Source organism: Schistocerca nitens, chromosome 3, assembly GCF_023898315.1.
Source record: "Schistocerca nitens isolate TAMUIC-IGC-003100 chromosome 3, iqSchNite1.1, whole genome shotgun sequence".
NCBI lineage: Eukaryota > Metazoa > Arthropoda > Insecta > Orthoptera > Acrididae > Schistocerca > Schistocerca nitens.
The window spans coordinates 955,271,933-955,293,475 of record NC_064616.1 but is presented as its reverse complement, the minus strand read 5'-3'; positions in this window follow the sequence as shown (position 1 = coordinate 955,293,475).

Genomic DNA, 21,543 nt, shown 5'->3' with positions numbered 1-21,543 from the left:
TTAAGTTCCACTGTAGCACTAACTTATGAGCGTGTCTTTTAATAATTTTCGTACTGATTCCAATGACATCTTGGCGGTGTCCTTGAATCTATTTGAATACGTCATGTTCTAGTTTTGGCCATTTTACATTCAATCCTCTATTTTCACATTTAGTGATCCTAATATATTTTTCAGTTCTTATTTACCAGCGCGCCAATCACAAATGCTTTTTTCTGTTCGTGGTGGGCCAAAATGCCGCTCAGCTGCTCTGTTTTCATGTTCTTTTGCATATGCTGTTACTTTTTATTTACTGACCAGATCGTATGAATACATCTTATTTTTCCATTACGAAACTAGCAGCGACCAACAACATTGTACCGCTACCGATAACCCAAAGCACTTTCAATACAAGTTCACAGGCACCGTAGACTGTGACTACGCATCATAGGCTAGACAGTGTTCTCGGGGATGGAGGGAGGCAGTGTTAGCAAGCTTGTGTTGTGAATTCACAAAACTCATGTTTATAGCATTGTTGCACTGCTGTTGCCACTACTGTTGCTAGATGGAGATAGGTCTCCCGCAGCATCGAATATATGGCCATTTTTAAGACTGGCAGGAATTTTAAATCAAGCATTGGACATTTCTATTTTAATTTCGGGTATAAGATCGACCTGAATTTTGGAGGCAACTTTTCGAAGAAAGAAGTGCGTCTTATGGTTTGTACAATACTTTTGTTTTGTACATTATCATGTACAATACTGACGCTCTTCAATCTGATATCAGCAAAGTCTTGGAAAAGAACGTGAGCATCAAAATTGCTCAAATTATGGAAACAAATGGATATGTGTCGTGACAGTTTTGATTTCAAGTTTCATGAACTGTGTCACCACGAAATTTCCCTGTTAGGTGACGTGGTCCCAATGTAGGGTTTCAGCTTTTCTGTGTAGTGGCAATGCATAAATATAAGGCATCATTTATCTGAGATTTTTGCTGTAAGGAGCTTCAGCACACTGTGCAAGCTTTTCGAATTCAGAGAGTAACCATCTCGCAGGACTATCACTAAGGTAATATTTGTATTTTTGGAGTCTGGAGTCGTACGAGCATCTTGATATGCGGCCACACGCGGTATGTGCCTTTTTGTGAAAATGCTGTGCGACGCAGTGGGATCTCTTTCACAGTGAGCGAAAGGGACTAGCAAACATTCAGAGTTGGCTCTGAGCACTATGGGACTTAACATCTGTGGTCATCAGTCCCCTAGAACGTAGAACTACTTAAACCTAACTAACCTAAGGACATCACACACATCCACGCCCGAGGCAGGATTCGAACCTGCGACCGTAGCAGTCGCGCGGTTCCGGACTGAGCGCCTTAACCGTGAGACCACCGCGGCCGGCCATTCAGAGTTCACAGTGGTGAATTTTCCCAAACTTTAAGAATCTTTTATCCTCACTAGGCACTTCCCCATGTACCAGTTCCTAACTCGAAGAATCAATCAGATACCTTTTTACATACTCACCTTTTGCAAAATAACTGAGACATCTGTGCCTAAAAAGTTGTATTTGTTAATTTTTGTTCAGTTGGACGGAAAGCTGGTGAGACATGTTCTTCATCCAGACGTAGTGCAGCTTCTCACCCTCCGAGAATAGCAGTCATCTTCTGCCATGCTGTTTTTATCTTCCTTCTGATCATAAACGTGAACAGCATAATCTTGGTTTTACCTGTTTAATATGGGAAAGTTTGAGGTTAAGACAGATAATGATATACTATTAAAGATAACGTCCTGAGACATTAGATATTCTATATTTAGCTATAATACCTGCATGGTCCAGATAATTTTTGGCACAGGACAGAAGTGGCCATGCGAAGCAATATTCATCCACCTCAGCAATAATTTGAACATTAAGACATTCCTGTTTCTTTAGCTATATCGTCTAGAACAGGAATGGAACTGAATCTAACCATCAACTAGATAGAAAACATGCAAGAACACATCGAGGTGGAGTACGTGTCCGAGCACGTTACCCCTTGTGTGAGCACAAAGTTTTTCATAACATGAGCGCGAAAACGATGTACTTTGTACACATGTATCGCTACGGTCGCAGGTTCGAAACCTGCCTCGGGCATGGATGTGTGTGATGTCCTTAGGTTAGTTAAGTTTAAGTAGTTCTAAGCTCTAGGGGACTGATGACCTCAGATGTTACGTCCCATAGTGCTCAGAGTCATTTGAACCATTTTTGTACACATGTATAAAATGGATCTCTTTATGGTATAGAGATAAACATGGATGAGCCAAATTACGGATTAATTAATCATTGACTTACATTATGTGAGACAAAAAACTGCTTAGTTAAGTAATAATAAAATGGACTTTCATTATATCAGTCTGTTCCTGCACTCAGTAACGACCCAGCTCCTAGAATTTAACAGCGCAGTTACAGCAGCTCCCAGCCATTCACTTATTCTATTACTGCTCATCTCATAAACATCTACCTCATTGTGGGATTGTGCTGCTAGCTCGTAATGTGCGTCACTTTCTTGCATAGATCATAATTTTTTCTCACCTAACTGGCTGTTAATGTTATATTACAGATGCTCACTTGGATGTATGACAACACACCTTAGACTGTGTTAGCTAAAGCAACCTTCAAAGAATGGGTATGGGCTCACAATTGTGAAACAACAATGGTATTGTACAAGGAAATGTAATTTGTGGCCGGTGCTCTTTATTCACAGACACACCCAATCGAGGCTTAACAGATCCACTAACCATTATATCAGCAAAATGGCTGAATATGAAGCTCTAGGTAAAAACTGCAAACCTCTCTGCAATTAACTCCTCTTGTAATACCATGCCATCTTTCCCCTAGTTTGACAGTGCTTTTCTCTACAGGATTATTGCCGCCTTTCTGGGGGTAGCGTGGGCGTGGACGGAGGGGTGTAAGGGGGAGGGGGGGTCGTTGTAGCGACATAGCGACTTCTCACAAAGTAGAACCGCTTCACCTAATGGCGGCATACTGCAGGTCACATGATTTGAGTGAGCTCCGTTTCGAACACTCCTCGGCAAGCAGGCATTAGCGTTATCAACGAGGCACTGCAGGACCAGACACCCCAGAGTTGTCCAATGCAGCTATCTTAATCGTTCATGATTGTCTGGATGTCACTGGATGTTTTGGATACTCGTAAGATTCACATGAATGGGACGTTAATAACAGCTGAACGCCTGTATTCAACACACTCAGAAGTTTCAGCTGCAATTCGTCTGGTACTGATATATGGTTTACTTTTCCCACCAATTTAACCAGCACAATTTTATTCTCTCTACAGGCACTCCATGAGTGTATGAATTACTATCTGAAACGCATTGAACTAGTTGGTTCGTATTGGCAATTTAAAATGGCATATTTATTATCTTCAAAGGAGACCATTAATATTGTGAGTGCAATGCAGGCACTAAAGCAGGTATCTATCGATACATCTATAAACCATCTGGCATTTCTTAACGCATTCAGTCATGATGTTGCTGAGACGTATGTTTTGAGAGTCAATATGATTCGAACATACCTTGTGCACTCGAGCTCGATAACACTAAGTCTGTATCGTGTTTCTTGAAACAGAGAGGCGAATCGAAGAAATGTAAGCCGCAAAGCTTTTGTTGGCAGAGTGCTTCCATCGTTCTTCACGCCCACAAATCTTTCTTACAAATACAGGAAACTTACACTAATGAGTTCATATAGACACTCAAAGCATCTCTATCGTATGAGCCTGGAGGTATTGACACAACTATACCACTTCTTTGATGTAGTTTTTTCTTCACCTCGGTATGATGTTATACGTTTCCAGAACTTTCAATGAAATTTGGTTTTGCTTGACGAATATAAGTAGATAGGTAACGGTAAGCGATACGTCCAGTAGTATAGTTAGGGGCCTTTTTATATGAACGCAGTCCATTCTGGAGTGGCTAGAAATATTTTTTTTTTTTTACCAACGGTGATGGTCTCCATCATCTTACATAGTCTTTCAGATTCCTGTAGTTGCTCCTCGATGTTTTCTGCGTCCTGTTCAGGCTATGGCAGTAACACCTCCAGTCAGAGATCCAATAGCTGATAATGAGACCAATGCCGCAACTGGAAACAAAATGATTCCACAAGGTATCTTAAGTACTGGTAAAAAAAAGCCTAAGCGTTTTAACAACACTTATCCTCTCTTTTGCTTCAATGTACCCTTAGCCACTGCCACCGTTGACTAGATGCCACATGTTTAAAACTGTCTATAGGTTTTTGTTGAGAGTATGATATCCGTTCATATTTTACTAGAAATTTATTCAAGCATCCAGTTCAAGTCTGGCACACATTGCTTTATCAACTACGAATGCCGCAATACGTTGTCCTACGTTTATGTGCCTTCTTCAACGTATTTAGTTGACTTCATCAGCTACTACTGTAGACACTGTCTAGTATATTCATTCCATTATCGGCTGAGATACACATTTTCTCAGTTTCGTTCCAGATCCACAGTAGTTTTATCCAGGGATATATACTTTAACTGGCGACAAATCGAGGACACCACCACCACGTCTTCTGTGCTTCCTAACACAATGTCATGTTACAGCATGGTTGGAGGTTTGTCCTTTTTATACACTAAATCGTGGAAGTTCACCCAATTTTGTGATTTGCTGGTAGACCGATCTTGTTAACTAAAGCTTTGTTATATGAACACCTCATGATACACGCTTCAAGGAACACTTGTTGTTCTGTGCTTTCTGTAATTCCTCTATGTATAAACGTATCGCAAATTCTTCAGCTTCACAGTCCTTTAAAATGTAAGACCTCGGGTTTCTTCGTGGCTATTTTGGAAACTGTAAATATCTGCAGTGACCAGTTCAGCAGATAAGTCTTCTCAAACGCAGTTTCGTATTTTGAAATGTGTACCAAATGTATTACATTACATTTCTGCTTTTGTGAATCAGCCAACTTAATATGATAGCATACTGCTTTTAGGAATCTATTATAAAATACGTTAATTGGTCTCGTTTTAAGGCTATGGTTTCAAATACGATTATACTGCTCAATTATATATGGGAGAATCTCTAGCCATATATATGTGACTTGAAGATTACGTTTAACCCACATATAGTTTCTTTCATCCTCTTCAAACGTTCTACAATAATTGCTTCCGTGGATATTTGTTCCGTATCGGTCAATTACCGACGTCAAATGTCTATTGTAAAATCATCTTCATGATCAGACTGAAGATTGTCAGAACATCGATTTGTCCCCATCCGTTCCAGTTGTTTAAACATCTTTGCAAATTCCTTCCCTGTCTTTGACTTCACAAGCATGGTCCGGGAAAATTTGGAATGCATGTCGAAGACCATTAAAATATATTTGAAGCCCATATTCGAATTTAAATACTGATGTAACTTGATGAGATCACTCTGCCGTAACTCGTTCAAACTTCGTAATATGACACTTCTACGTGAGAACTATTTGCGTGCAGGTTTGTGAAGCTCATGAACGAGAGTCTCAGCACTGTTGATGATATACCTTTTTCTAACCTCTGTAGCAGTTGATATGATTTCGTTCACATGAGTTGTATTTCCTACTGCAGACGATGCTGTGAATAGTAACCTATTTACGTTTGGTTTTTGGACCTGATCCAGAGGTAGAGTGTGTCTTTCATATTAATCTCCTTGCCTACACCTGTACCCTTTAAACGTTGCTGAGAGAGACTGTTCACCTTCTAGCTGTCATTATTTTAGCTATCTTGATTTCTGTCAAACAGCCTCGTTCACTCCAATAAATTTACTCTTTGGCGTCAACATGATGTTATATACTAAGCCAGTTTTGTGAGGGCATGCAGATTATATGAACTCTGAGACTGTTTCATACCTTTTGTCTTCATAAAATTATGTGTATCCGTTACTATTGCGTTGCCTTCTTCAACAATGTCATCCTAAATCGCTTCTATCTCGACAATACTTTCCAGTTCTATTCATTCTTAGTTGATTGTCTCGATTTTTCTGTCAACGTCCAGACGTACATGTTTCCCAGAATCAGAAAGGGAATCTAACACATGTGTAAATTTGTCCTCAGTGTACAGTACACTAATAAAGCTGTTGGTACACCATCTTTTAAGCAGAAAGTACCGGTAGCTTTGTTTATGCCAACCACCATTCAATTCTCTCGTTTCATTAACAAACAGAAATCCATATGTGATTGATTCCAGTAATCAGTGCATATGTTAAAAAATTCACTGAATGTCATGCCGGTTCCTAGTTAAACCTAATCAATGCGTTTTAAATTCATGTTGTCTTGTTTGAAGGCTATAATAAATCTCGCATTATCGCTTACCGACTGCTTTGGAATCCTGGATTATGGCCGGCCGCGTGGCCGAGCGGTTCTAGGCGCTTCAGTCTGGAACCGCGTGACCGCTACGGTCGCAGGTTCGAATCCTGCCTCGGGCATGTATGTGTGTGATGTCCTTAGGTTACTTAGGTTTAAGTAGTTCTAAGTTCTAGGGGACTGAGTACCACAGATGTTAAGTCCCATAGTGCTCAGAGCTATTAGAACCATTTTTTTCCTGGATTATGTGTGGCTCAAATCAGAGACATCAGATTTCATATGTGGGCCGAAACTAAACTTATTCGCGTGTCAGATCGTGGTTTTCCACTGCTACATCATAAAACAGGAATGCAATGTTTGCTTTTAAGTTATCAGGTCGTGGAATATTATTACTTTCCCTGAATGTCTGGCTGGTTACGCCATGAATGCCATGAAAAATTTTCTGTAGTACATGGTATTTGGCTGAAACAGTGTTTTTGATAATATATATACAACCCCAAAATGGGTTCCCTTCTGGATGTGTTAATAGCGAAAAGAAGAAAAGTCTTCTTGCTGTCAGATAGCTCAATAATCAAAGAACATGTTTTATCAGGAAGTAACGTACCATTTCTCTTCTTTTCACAGTTTCGGATACCATTGCAGAACCAGTCGCTTTCTACAAGAGCCCTGTGGCGAGGTTTTTTCGTCTACTCGGTGATGGTGATAACTGGTGGTTTACGTCAGTAAACAGGAACTTTAAAGAGAATTTTGTATTTATAAATTCTTACATAGATAACATATATGGAACTAATTATGTAAGTTAACAGTTCTATGCCTATACGTGACACAATTGCCTCACACATTTCCACTTTTATCCATGCACAGCATAAATTGTAGAATTGTATGGTGGTTTCCTTTGATGGTCGACAAATTTTGTGTGTCACCACCAACAGACTAATACTCGATTGGCTATAGAACCAGTAGGTATATGAATGCCAGCTTGGTCGACATTCTGTATCATGGTTTATTGTGTATCGGGCAAGCATTAGATTTTTAAAGGTGTGGCTCAAGGATGATGTTACTCAATGAAGCCCACTAACCTACAAGCAGCTACACGAACTCAAGTCACTGGAAAATCACAAGATCTCACAATGATGGAGGTTTCTCTGCTTGACTCCAAATGCACTCCACTTAAAGCTTGCAGGATCCGGTTTACGACGAGGTCGTATATCTTGTCCGTGACTCTCTCTCCCCTTTTTCTTGATAGTACAATGCGTGCTGCACTTCTTTGGAACTTCTCGATGTACACCGTCAGTTTGTAAGTAGGCTGTTTATGTTTTCTTATTGGCAACGTTACGTAGCGCTCTGTATGAAAATCACTGGGTGTGCTGTGTGCAGTCTGTGGCTAGTTTGCATTGTTGTCTGCCATTGTAGTGTTGGGCAGCGGCAGCTGGATGTGAAAAGCGCGTAGCGTTGCGCAGTTGGAGGTGAGCCGCCAGCAGTGGTGGATGTGGGGAGAGAAATGGCGGAGATTTGAAATGCCTACAGCTCCAGTAAATAAACATTTTAAAATCTACTTAAAAAAAACGAGGGAGTACAAAAAGACATTTCCCTTCACAGGAATTGCATACATAATTTTTGTCAATGACTGGGTAACTTATTTAGTAGTGTAAGTTAAGGTGATGCATCACCCTAGTGTTAAGATGTGACATGGCCATTTTTACTGTAATGTGTAGACAGTGAAACAGGTAGTGAACAGGGAAGCATTATCGATCGATAGGTCGGCGACAGCACGCCTCAGGAATCCGAAATGACAGGACACAATTTCGCAAATACTGTAGATTCAGGTTTTGGGTCCTCACCGTTTTCTCAAATAAGTCAACACACGTTTTCTGCTTGTCAAAATGTGAATGTTGCCGGTGCAAATTCACTGCCGAAAAGCACCGAGGAACATGTTTCAGACACCAGTGCACTGTTATTACAGTTAATGCAACAAATGGGACAAAGGCTTCAAAAGTTAGACACAATGGAACAACACCAGAGACAAACACAGCAACAGTTAGACACAGTGGAACAAAATCTTAAAAAGTTAGACACAGTGGAACAAAATCTTAAAAAGTTAGACACAATGGAACAAAATCTTCAAAAGTTAGACACCACGCTAGAACAAACACGTGAGGATTTAATTACTGAGTTACATAACATCGAATGAAAATGTCAAAAAGTCTGTAATGACGTAAAAACACAAATTTGTGACCATTTCCAACCTATTTTTTCGCGTCATGAAAATGCATTACAGAATCACAAAGCAGCCATAAAAGAACTGCAAACTATTGTTCATGAAAATCACGACACCTTGCAAGCTAAAATTGACTCAGTTGCATCTACCGATTCGGTTACGCAACTTGCAAAAACTCAAGAAAACTTAAAGGACACAGTAGATACGATTTCAACACAAATGGACACACTGAAACTTGGATCAGAAAAACACACTGAGGAACTAAGTACACTATCGGAGAAAGTAGCCGAACTTTCGGATCAGTTCACTAACTTATCTGCAAAGGTAGATGATGATCTGAATGACACAAGACCTGTAGCCATCACTGACACACAATATTTTTAGCGCAACGCAATCTGACTTTCAAAAATCCCTACAAAAGAATGGCCCTGACTAACATTAACCTATACCTTTCACAAATCACTTACCTCACCAAAAATCTTCGTTACTCGAACTACTACAATACAGCGAGCGCCACTCATCACGACAATAAGCGTAATAACTAAGATATCTATACACAAAGCATTTCACTTTTGTTCATCATGAGGTAAGTACATTGACTTCTGCAGAACTTAGCTTTCGGAGGATGATAAATACGAGACTTCCACAGAGATTATCTTACAACATGACACACAGTTTAGCGCTACAGTACACGTATTTGAGTGATTAATTTCGCACTTAAAACATTTTTTTTAAGATATTTGAAGTGCAATGATACAAGGGTTTTCCGTGATACATTTCATTCCATTGCTGTAATCTGTAACACCTGAGGGTATTATTCATTTATCCTCAGGGGGGGTACACGCCTACTTTGTGTACCATGTGTTTGGCAAGCACAAGGAGCCCTAGCTAATATGGTATTTGCTTATACAACTTTACACATCGGTACCATATTTCTCCAACACAGAACTACACAGCTATCTGATTATTTAACAGAGAAACAAATTTTTTTTTATGTCAGTGACACATGTTTACGCAATTACACAGTTGGATAATTTCACACTTATGAAATTGTATTTTGTCTGTACTTTGTGAACTGTTCATATTTTTTCAGAACCATTATGATAATATGAGAGCTTAGAATGATGTATTTGGTAAGGGATCATGATTTTTGAAGTACGTGATCAAGACTGAACTTTAATCTAAATATAACAATTAATTCATCACTGTATTCCAAAAATGTTTACCAAAATTGTGCAAAGTTTGTCTATTCAGGCAACTGGAAATTACAAAAGGTTTAGAAATATTAGAACCAAAATTATGAAACTTGGTATGAAAATTAAATTTAATAAAACTTGCCTCATGGAACATATCATACCAAAATATGCTAAAATCAATATTCAATCCAAATCTAGTAATGTAACATATGTACAACAAAAGAGTAGTATTTTATGGATTAAATCTGAAATTAGAGAAGCTTTTAAGATAAAAGATTTTTTAAATGTCGAAACATATAGTCTGCATTTATTGCTAAGTAATGAACTCTCACCTTTGATTTTTTCTATTTTACTAAGCAGCGTTGATGAGAAAATAGACTTTTTATGGAAAGCGATTACCCAAAGACATCAGAGAAAAATTGATTTACTCATAGCTAAACAACAAAATAAGCTTTCAGAAAAGGTCAACCATATACATCAATTTTATCCAAGGACAATGAATCTTACAGATATTCAGTTCACAAAGTCCGAAATATCACTACTTGACAAAGGCTTAAAATATAACTTAACTCCCCCACTAAATAATATGAACATTCAACACATAATTGCTGATGTTATAGCAACAAGCAAAATATCGAAAATAAATAAACCTGAAGCATGTAAGATAAGAGAAAAATAAACTACATAGAAAAACTGAAGATAAAACACTTAAAAATATCAATAATAAACTACTAGCAGAGAAAGCAATTGTGGTAAAGGCCGATAAAGGAAATACCCTTGTAATTATTAAAGAAGACGATTATATATTTAAAACACTCTCATTTTTTAATGAAATTGGGGTCGTTGAAGTAACTAAAGACCCCACTCCGAAGTCCAATTAAAGATTAAGAAACTAGTCGATGAAAATAATCACCTCTTGACCCCTGAGGAAAAACATATGATGAAAAATATGAATCCCCAAATACCTAAATTAAGATCACAGATTAAACTGCATAAAAAAGAGAAATCTATACGACCTATTGTCAACTACAGAAGTAGTCCTTCATATAAACTAAATATGAAACGTAATAAAATTTTGAAAGCATTCTATACATATGACAGCAACTTCAGTATCAAAAACAGTTATGAACTAACACAACAAATCCACAATATAGACATTCCAACTAGTGCAAATTTCGCCTCATTAGATATTAAAAATTTATATACAAATATACCAATTACTGAGACGATTAATATAATTAGGGATAACTTAATACAATACAAAAACATGACTAAAGACGAAATAATCGAACTTATAGAACTACTTGAATGCACTTTAGATTACAATTATTTCTCGTTTAATACTAAAATCTATTGTCAGAAAGATGGCTCAGCAATCGGAAATTCTTTGGCTGGGACAGTAGCAGACATTTTCGTAAACCACATTGAGACGCAATTCCTGAAAAATAACCCTGATATCGCAAATAAAATCATATATTACATGCGATATGTAGATGGTACATTATTACTTTATAATGGTTCAAAAGACGAAATTGAGAAACTTGCTATAAAATTAAACTCTATGCATCCGAAGTTACAATTTACAGTTGAGCATGAAAATCGAAAATCTATTAACTACCTAGATCTCACTATAACTAATAACAACGGGAAACATTTATTCACCATATACAGGAAACCTACAACCACTGATGTTATTATTAATGCTACATCATGTCATCCTGACAAGTATAAAAAAGCATTTTTTAAGTCTATGATACACCGAATACTAAAATTACCGCTAGAAGCTAATGAGCTCAAAAAGGAAATGACCATCTTAAAACAAATTGCTAAAAACCAACTCTTTCGACACACGACAGGTAGATATCATTTTTAATAAAGTACAACAATCACAAAGTACTCCACTAATAAGTAATCCAAAATATATGAAGATGACATATATGGGAAACATATCAGATAGAATCACTAACTTATTCAAAAATTCTAGAATAACAATAGCATTTACAACTGACAATAATTTACAACAAAAATTAAGACATACCGTAAATAAAGATAATGGAAAATCTACCAGATCAGGAGTGTACAAGATCCAATGTAGAGACTGTGAGAAAATATATATCGGCCAAACAGGTCGAAATTTTGCAGTAAGGTACAAAGAACATACGTCAGGTACCTCACGAACAAAGTCTGTTTTTGGTCATCATATAACATTCAATAATCATGCTGAGGGGACAGTACAACAGAATTTACAAGTTCTTCATTATGCAAATAAAGGCTTACTTATGAATATCCTAGAAGAAGTCGAGATATATGCTCATTTGAAAACCAAATCATCAATGCTGCTCAATGAACAATTAGATTTTCGCGAAAATTATTATTACGACCTTTTTGACGAAATTTTATAATAGAAGCATTTACTCTTTTGTTTTTTAAAAATATAAGATTAGTTATAACCATGGCAAAAGCAATGTATGTAAAATATGCTGCATCAGCAGTCTCATCAGTTATTCAGATATACATAATGTGGAATGTACTATTGGCTGCAAACTTAATGCTATAAAGAACATTGCCATAAAAACTACAGTTGAAACAAGACGATTCTGCAGCATCCAACAAAGATGCAATTGTAATGTAGGCGACTTGGTATAATCGATATATACCACAATGCCAAGGATTTTACACCTTTGATGTAACTGGCACTATAATAGTATTAAGGTTGACCATAGAGGGCACAGCTATCACACATCGTAATTCACTGTTTTTATCCAAAATATAAATAAGTTGTAGACACAACTACTATCTGTTAATCAGATATTTAAATGAATCAATTTTATGTTATTAGTGGATTTCCTACTTTTATACTTTGACGATGGCGTCATATTATGAACGCTGATTGGCAGTTACGAAGTAGTGTGACAGGAAGTAGGCGGAGCCTCTGCATATTTAAGCTTGTGCTCATCACTCATAACCATCAGTTGACTGCACAGCAGCAAGGAGAGCTCCACCTACCAACCCAAGGGAGCCAATGGGTATAACTAATTTTATTTTGTTTTGTTAAAAATTTTGACATCATTAGACTTTTTCATTCATTTAAAGATTGGTATCTAGTATTTCTTAAAATTTATTCACAGGTCTGATGATGGTTTTATAGAAAAAAAAACCGAAACCGGTTACTCATTAAAACAGACATAACATGATCAAGACTGAACTTTAATCTAAATTTAACAATTAATTGATCACTGTATTCCAAAAATGTTTACCAAAATATAGTTAGTAAATTGCTTATAGATGTTGACTCTGACATTATTGGTGTATCGGAGCTCCACTTCAATAATTTGACAATTCAGAGGCTTCCTTTACCAGGATAAAGATTAGTTGGCTGTTTTTCAAGGAGTTCCTTGTGAAGGGGGAGTGGACGTGTACGTGCAAAAACAGTATTCCATTTGAGTAGATGGACATATCACGGCACCGCAATGAACAGATATTCGAATGTTGCGCAGGGGCAGTTGAATTTGGTGAAAGTCAACTTCTAATTCTTGTTGGTTATAGGTCCCCTAACTCTGACTTCAGAGCATTTCTGCTCAAGGTAAAGGGGGTTCTTGACTCAATTTATAAGAAGCACCAGAAATTAGTCATATGTGATGTCTTCAGTATTAATTTTGTATACGATTGTGCAAGAAAAATGATTTTGCTAGATCTCCTAAATTCATATGATCTGATGCAGACATTTCTCATGCTCCTTAAGAGTTGCTTTCCATTAGAACGTTCTTCCGCTAAAAAGAAGACAGCATGGCTGACTAGTGGGATAAGGATATCATGTAGAATAAAGTGAGAATTATATCAAAGTGTTAGAGGTAGTAACAATGAAGTTACAGTAGCCCATTACAAACAGCATTATAAAGTGCTTATAAATGTTATTAGGAAGGCAAAGAGTAAGTGATATGCAAGCAGAATAACTAATTCACAGGATAAAATTAAAACCATATGGTCAGTTGTGAAGGAAGTGTCTGGTCAGCAGCACAAGGTCGACAATGTAAAGTCAGTTCGTAGTAAAAATATTTCTGTTACTGAGAAATCAGTTATATGTACAGTATTTAACAATCATTTTCTGAACATTTCTGATGAGTGAAACAAAAATTTATCTTCTACAGGAAACCATATAAATCTTTTGGCAAATCCATTTCCCAGATTGACGTCAGAGATACTCGTCTGTGATACTGAAAAGGGAGAGAGTGAGTCAATAAATTAATCACTACATACTAAGCACTCTCATGGTAATGGTAGAATGCCTATCAGAATGTTAAAGTACCTTTCTGTAAATTTTAGCCTTGTATTTAGCCATATTTGTAATTTTTCCTTTAGGAATGGTCAGTTTCCTTAACGATTAAGGTACTCAGCAGTAAAGCCACTTTATAGAATGAGAGAAAGAGATAATGTAGACAATTTTAGACCTATTTCTATGGCATCAGTGTTAGATCAAGTTATTAAAAAGGCTGTATCTGTGATGATAATTGATCATTTTATATCACATAATTTGCTATCGAATGTACAGTTCGGCTTCAGAAATCGATTAACAATTGAAAATGGTATATTCTCTTTTCTCTGTGAGGTACTGGTTGAGTTAAACAAAAGGTTTCGAACGCTAGGCATATTTTTTTTTTGGCTTAACTAAGGCGTTTGATTATGTTGATCACAAAATATTGCTCCATAACTTGAACTGTTACGGAATACAGGGAGGAGCTCACAGTTGGTTCACCTCTAACTTCAACAAAAGACAGCAATAAGTCATTCACAGAGTTGAGAATGGCTGTGATCTTGGGTGTGGCTTTGTACACAAGCCAGACCAACAGGCATTACATGCATTGACCAAAAAAATGGATAGTGCATTGAAAATGGCTAGTTGCTAGCTGAAATCTAGATCTGCCAATAAAAATTCCAAAGGACGACTGATAGCTGAAATCTATTATTTACAAATCAAAATAACGGTTGTAAGTAGGCTGTTTAGGTTTTTCTTGGTAACGCCACCTCTGTATGAAAATCACTGGCTGTGCTGTGTGCAGTCTGTGGCTGCTTTGCATTGTTGTAATACTCGCCATTGTAGTGCTAGGCAGCTGGCTGTGAACAGCGCGTAGCGTTGCGCAGTTGGACGTGAGCCGCCAGCAGTGGTGGATGTGGGGAGAGAGATGGCGGAGTTTTCAAATTTGTCATGAACTGCTATATATATATATATATATATATATATATATATATATATATATATATATATATATATATATGATGACTATTAAGGTAAATACAACGTTTGTTCTCTATTAATATCTTTCATTTGCTAACTATCCCTATCAGTAGTTAGTGCCTTCCATAGTCTGAATCTTTTATTTAGCTGGCAGTAGTGGCGCTCGCTGTATTGCAGTAGTGGGAGTAACCAAGATTTTTGTGAGGTAAGTGATTTGTGAAAAGTACAGGTTAATGTTAGTCAGGGCCATTCTCTTGTAGAGATTATTTAAAGTCAGATTGCGTTGCGCTAAAATAAATATTGTGTGTCAGTTTAAGGACAGTCGTGAATAATTGTTCAAAAAGGGGACGTTTCATATGTCGACCCTTAGCCGAGGATACCTCACTGGAATCTTCTGATTTTTTTTTCTTGTAGTTTGTGTAATTAGTGTAGCTTTTGTTTATTTCTAGCGCGTAATTGTAGAGAAAATCTCCTTTGTAGTTGCAGTCTTTCATTGTTAAACAGTACAACAGTTGTGGCATGCATGTAGATTTGCACCTAGTATTTCGCAGCTGCAATTAACTACATATTATTTTCAGTGCTATGTTAATGTGTTCTCTTATTTTTGCTCTTCAAATTGTGCTTTTCTGTGTTATCGTGTGAAATATTGTGACAATAATGGCGTGTGAAAAACGTAACACTAGGCTCCAAAGTAAACTGAGAAATGACAGCGAAGACGAAAGCAGTGTGTTAGCGCCACCGAGTAATGAATTAACTGATGTTCAAAGTAATAATTTGGTAATTGTGCATAGGGAAATGGAGCGGGCGGCAAACAATGGCGTAGACAGTGAAACAATTAGTGAGCAGGGAAGCATTATCGATCGGTCGGTCGGCAACAGCTCGCCTCAGGAATCCGAAATGACAGGACACAATTTCGCAAATACTGTAGATTCAGGTTCTGGGTCATCACCGTTTTCTCAAATGAGTCAAGACACATTTTCTCCCTGTCACAATGTGAATGTTGCCGGTGAAAATGCACTGCCAAAAAGCATAGAGAAACAGATTCCAGACACTAATACATTATTATTGCAATTAATGCAACAAATGGAACAAAATCAGAGACAAATGGGACAAAATCTCAAAAAGTTAGACACAGTGGAGCAAAAGCTTCAAAAGTTAGATTCATTGGAACAAACTCTTGAACAAACACGTGAAGATTTAACTACTGAGTTACATAACATTGAATCGAAATGTCAAAAAGTCTGTAATGACGTAAAAACACAAATTTGTGAGCATTTCCAACCTATTTTTTCGCGGCATGAAAATGCACTACAGCATCACGAAGCAGCCATAAAAGAACTGCAAACTACTGGTCACGAAAATCATGAGACCTTGCAAGCTAAATTTGACTCAGTTGCATCTACCGATTCGGTTACGCAACTTGCAAAAACTCAGGAAAACTTAAAGGACACAGTAGATACTCTGAAACTTGGTTCAGAAAAACACACTGAGGAAATGTGTTCACTATCGGAGAAAGTAGCCGAACTTTCGGATCAGTTCACTAACTTATCTACGAAGGTAGATGATAATCTGAATGACACAAAACCGGTAGTCTTTAATGACACAGAAGAGAGCGAACAAATTAGGAAACTGAAACAAAATCTGAATCAAATTAATACGCAACACCAAAGAGAAATCCGCGAAGTACAAGATCAGCTGACACAGGTAATACAAGAATTACGTATTTCAGAGGACACTCGCGCCCCAACACGGGAAGAGGGACTTAGAAATACGGAAAAGACGCAAAATAATAACACAGGGCATTTCGGAAGGTATGAAAGAAACTGGCAATGTGCACCGAATTTTGAGATGGAACGGCCGACACGACCTAACAATGACCGATATGCGACTCGCCGACATGATGATTTTGACTATAAGCTGTTCATTACTACACGTAAATTCAAAACGTTTAAGAATTCTGCCAACGACATTCATCCACAAGCGTGGCTCCATCAATTCTCTCATTGTTTTCCTCCCAACTGGTCATTAGAACACAGATTAGAATTTATGTGTGGCTACTTAGAGAATGAACCAGCTGTAAGAATGCGATCGGTCATTCACGATTGCCACAGTGAAGGAGAATTTTACCATGCCTTCCTCTCAGCATATTGGTCTCAAGCCACACAAGACCGAGTAAAACATAGCATCATAATGATGAAACGTTTCGAACAATCTGAAATTTCCAGTATTATGAAATATTTTGAAGACGTGTTGCATAAGAATCAATATCTTTCAAACCCATACAGCCCCTCAGAACTCATCCGAATTTGCTTAATCAAACTGCCTGAACATTTACGACATATTATTTTAGCAGGACGTTGCAAAGAAGACATTGAGGCTTTTCAGGGACTGTTACAAGAACTGGAAATTGACACTGACAATCGGGGAACGCGGGAACAGGAGCACAACAATTACAGGTCACATCTGTCACAATTCCGCGATGACAGAAATAATACACGACAAGGCTATTCTTATAACGTAAATCGCGACCAAAACAGACACCACCCGTATGACAACCGTTGGCAAAGTAGTAATAATTACAGGGAAAGATCACCTCTCCGCGGTAATGACTATTACAGAGACAATCAGAGAAACAGACAATATGGAAACCAAAATAATTATTATTACGGGAGACAGATTAACTTTAGACCTAACGGTCCAGCGCGCAGTTACGATTCAGGGAGAAATTCTCCACCACTTAACCGACAAGAAAGAAACTACAGGAACTACCAACATGACGACAGACGATGTGATCGTAACGACAGACCCGAATTGCATCAGAACTGGCGGGATTTAAACAGAGCAGGGCCCTCTCGTCACGGTGAATTTGTAGAAGTTAGGTCTCCTAATCCCAGTAACGGCGCGCGCCAACAAAGAGACAGACAATGACTCGCACAGCAGGCAGCCGCGTGCGCCCGCTGGCTCCGAGAAAAATAACATAAGACAGTAACCTTGAGAAAAATTCCAGTATTCTTTACCGACGTATACCGCATGATAATTGCATTCAAGTTCAAACTCTGAGCACTAGGAAGAGTAAAGGTTTACACCACATTTCACATGTAAAACCGTTTATTGAGAGATGATCTGCTTTTTAACTTAGTCTTTGCCATAAAATTTTTCACTTTACATTAATAGTATGCTTTGTTAGACTTAAGTAACTGTTAACATGCAAGAATGTTTGAAGTTAAGTATCCAGTCTAGAACCTAGGGAACATTTTTAAACAGAAGTTACGAATGCATTGTTATAGTGAACAGACGACACAGTGTTGTATTTGTACATTCTTGCTTGTTAGGTGCACGATTACGTAACGACTATCAGGCTTACATACTTAGGACACATACTGGTACTGCTAATGAGATTCTAATGCAACATTTTGGTTTACTTGAAAATACGTTCTGGATTTAAAGTACTTTCTGAGAGATACCAGATGACACAGAGGTTAGTTTATGTGACAGCTACACGATTTTATCACGACGCTACTAATGAGTGACAATTTACAATGTTGCTTTTGCGGTGTATCTGTTTTATATCTGCACAGCTTTCTGAATTCTTCTGGAAAGAAAAACATGTTTTAGTAGTAACTCTTGTGGTATAGCAACAATGAGACAGCCTTTTTCGTGGTACAACAATATGTTACAGTACAGTACTTTCTTCATCACAACAATAAGCGTAATAACTACGATATCTATACACAAAGCATTTCACTTTTGTTCATCATGAGGTAAGTACATTGACTTCTGCAGAACTTAGCTTTCGGAGGACGATAAATACGAGACTTCCACAGAGATTATCTTACAACATGACACACAGTTTAGCGCTACAGTACACGTATTTGAGTGATTAATTTCGCACTTAAAACATTTTTTTAAGATATTTGAAGTGCAATGATACAAGGGTTTTCCGTGATACATTTCATTCCATTGCTGTAATATGTAACACCTGAGGGTATTATTCATTTATCCTCAGGGGGGGTACACGCCTACTTTGTGTACCATGTGTTTGGCAAGCACAAGGAGCCCTAGCTAATATGGTATTTGCTTATACAACTTTACACATCGGTACCATATTTCTCTAACACAGAATTACACAGCTATCTGATTATTTGACAGAGATAAACATTTATTTTACTACATCTGTGACAGACGTTTATGTAATTACACCGTTGATTAACTTCACACTTACGAAATTGTATGTTGTTTGTACTTTGTGAACTGTTCATATTTTTTCAGAACCATTGTGATACTATAAGAGCTTTGAATGATGTATTTGGTATGGGATCATGATTTTTAAAGTACGTTTGAGGTAGATGACACTATTGAAATGAGCAGAGAATTTTTTTTTTTGGTTTCTTAATTATTGCAGAAAGCTACGACGTTTTCAAGATTTGACTGAGGTGTTATGATGTTATTATTACGACAACGATGTGTATTATGCTATTGAGGTATATTTATGATCAATAAGCTGATGCTATATAAGGAATGTGATTACGTGTTTATATGTATATGAATAATGAATAGAAGTTAGGGACTATGGTTTGTGAAGAAGGTTGTTGGAAACCAAGAATCATACTTTAAGAGTTATGAAATGTGTGTATATGCGTGAATGTATCACAATGCTGGCGAAAATTTTTTGGACGCTGTTATATTTATAGGATTTTGTTTCTACAGATTTGTAACCCAAATTCTTGACCTGTGAAATATTTTTATATGAGACTGTCACTGTAGCGGAAACTGGTGTCGTAAATATTTCGGTAAGAAAGTTCAGTGACCACCTGCACGTAATGTGTCGTGGGCACCCAGCTGAGCGGCCAGGTGTGCCAGACGCCTGGAGAAAAAGCCATTATTGCGAGCCCTTTTCAGCGGCACAGGTAAAAAAAAAGGAGGCCATTAACTTTCCAAAAACAGACATAATGTTTTACGGGATAACCGCAATCAGTGATTTTATAATGTTACTTAAAATCCGTCTTGATTGCAAATTTTTTTTTATTATTCGTATGACCGGTTTCAGTTCATTCAGAACCATCTTCAGATCTGTAAAAGTAATTATACTAATTTATTATTTCACGAAAGCAAAGCTTTTTCATCCTATCTAATCAACATCAAATGTACCAGAACGTACCTGATATTTCAGTTACAGGAGTAACCCGTCCAAATCCAGCAGCTTTCACATGCTACGTCACATAAAATTGGTTGGCAGAGTGTACGTCATTTATATTAATTATAACACTATTACCGACAGGTGGCGTCTGGTACATTTGTTACATTCCATTTGCACATACTGTATTCAGTAGATCTTTTTTATATTAAAAATATTTAATTAAAATATGTAGATGTCAAAGCTAAAATTCTGTACTTGTCAGGATTAAAAACAGTAAAATTATCTTTTTTATACGATCTAAAAGGCATAGGGCGATTTATATATCTATGGTGCTGGTGTGAACATGTTTTCTTCTACGATCTGCTTCCGTGGTTCCCGCCACTTTGGTGTTGTGCCGCGGTCCGCTCAGTCGTCTGCTGTCCATCGCCGCGGGCAAGAGGGCCGCACAGGAGGGCCCCGTCAATGACGCCTGACAAGTACAGAATTTTAGCTTTGACATCTACATATTTTAATTAAATATTTTTAATATAAAAAAGATCTACTGAATACAGTATGTGCAAATGGAATGTAACAAATGTACCAGACGCCACCTGTCGGTAATAGTGTTATAATTAATATAAATGACGTACACTCTGCCAACCAATTTTATGTGACGTAGCATGTGAAAGCTGCTGGATTTGGACGGGTTACTCCTGTAACTGAAATATCAGGTACGTTCTGGTACATTTGATGTTGATTAGATAGGATGAAAAAGATTTGCTTTCGTGAAATAGTAAATTAGTATAATTACTTTTACAGATCTGAAGATGGTTCTGAATGAACCGAAACCAGTCATATGAATAATAAAAAAAATTTGCAATCAAGACGGATTTTAAGTAACATTATAAAAAGAGGCCATTAACCTCGCTTCTGACATTCCTTTGTAGAAAGCATCGCAAAAACGACACGGTCGAACTTGAAAACATATGATTACACTGTGGAGCTCTTAATTTACGATATTTACTGAAATGTCTAATGAAATGAGAAATATTTTACATCTGCACACCTGATTATGACAAGCATCTTTCTACGAGAATTGAGAGAATTTCTACTAACTTATGAAATGTCACATGACTATTGAATCATATTTTTATGCTTCGCTTTTCATAGTTGCTTATTTCATTTGATATCTAGTTTCGAGCTGTGTTGCAGCATTGCTTTTATAAAATGTGAACACTTTCTGTCAACAGATCTATTAAATAATAATTTTGTAATCCACATTCTTAAAAAAAAGGAGCACTTGGAAAGGAAAGAACAATAAGAAGGGACTAGTAACAGTAACTGCACACATAATTTTCTTTTCAAGTATATGGTAATATTTTTTTACAATAAGTTGTTGTGGTGCACCACTTTAATTACATAGTCATTAAGATGTGAATAGACATTTCCCTTATATGCAT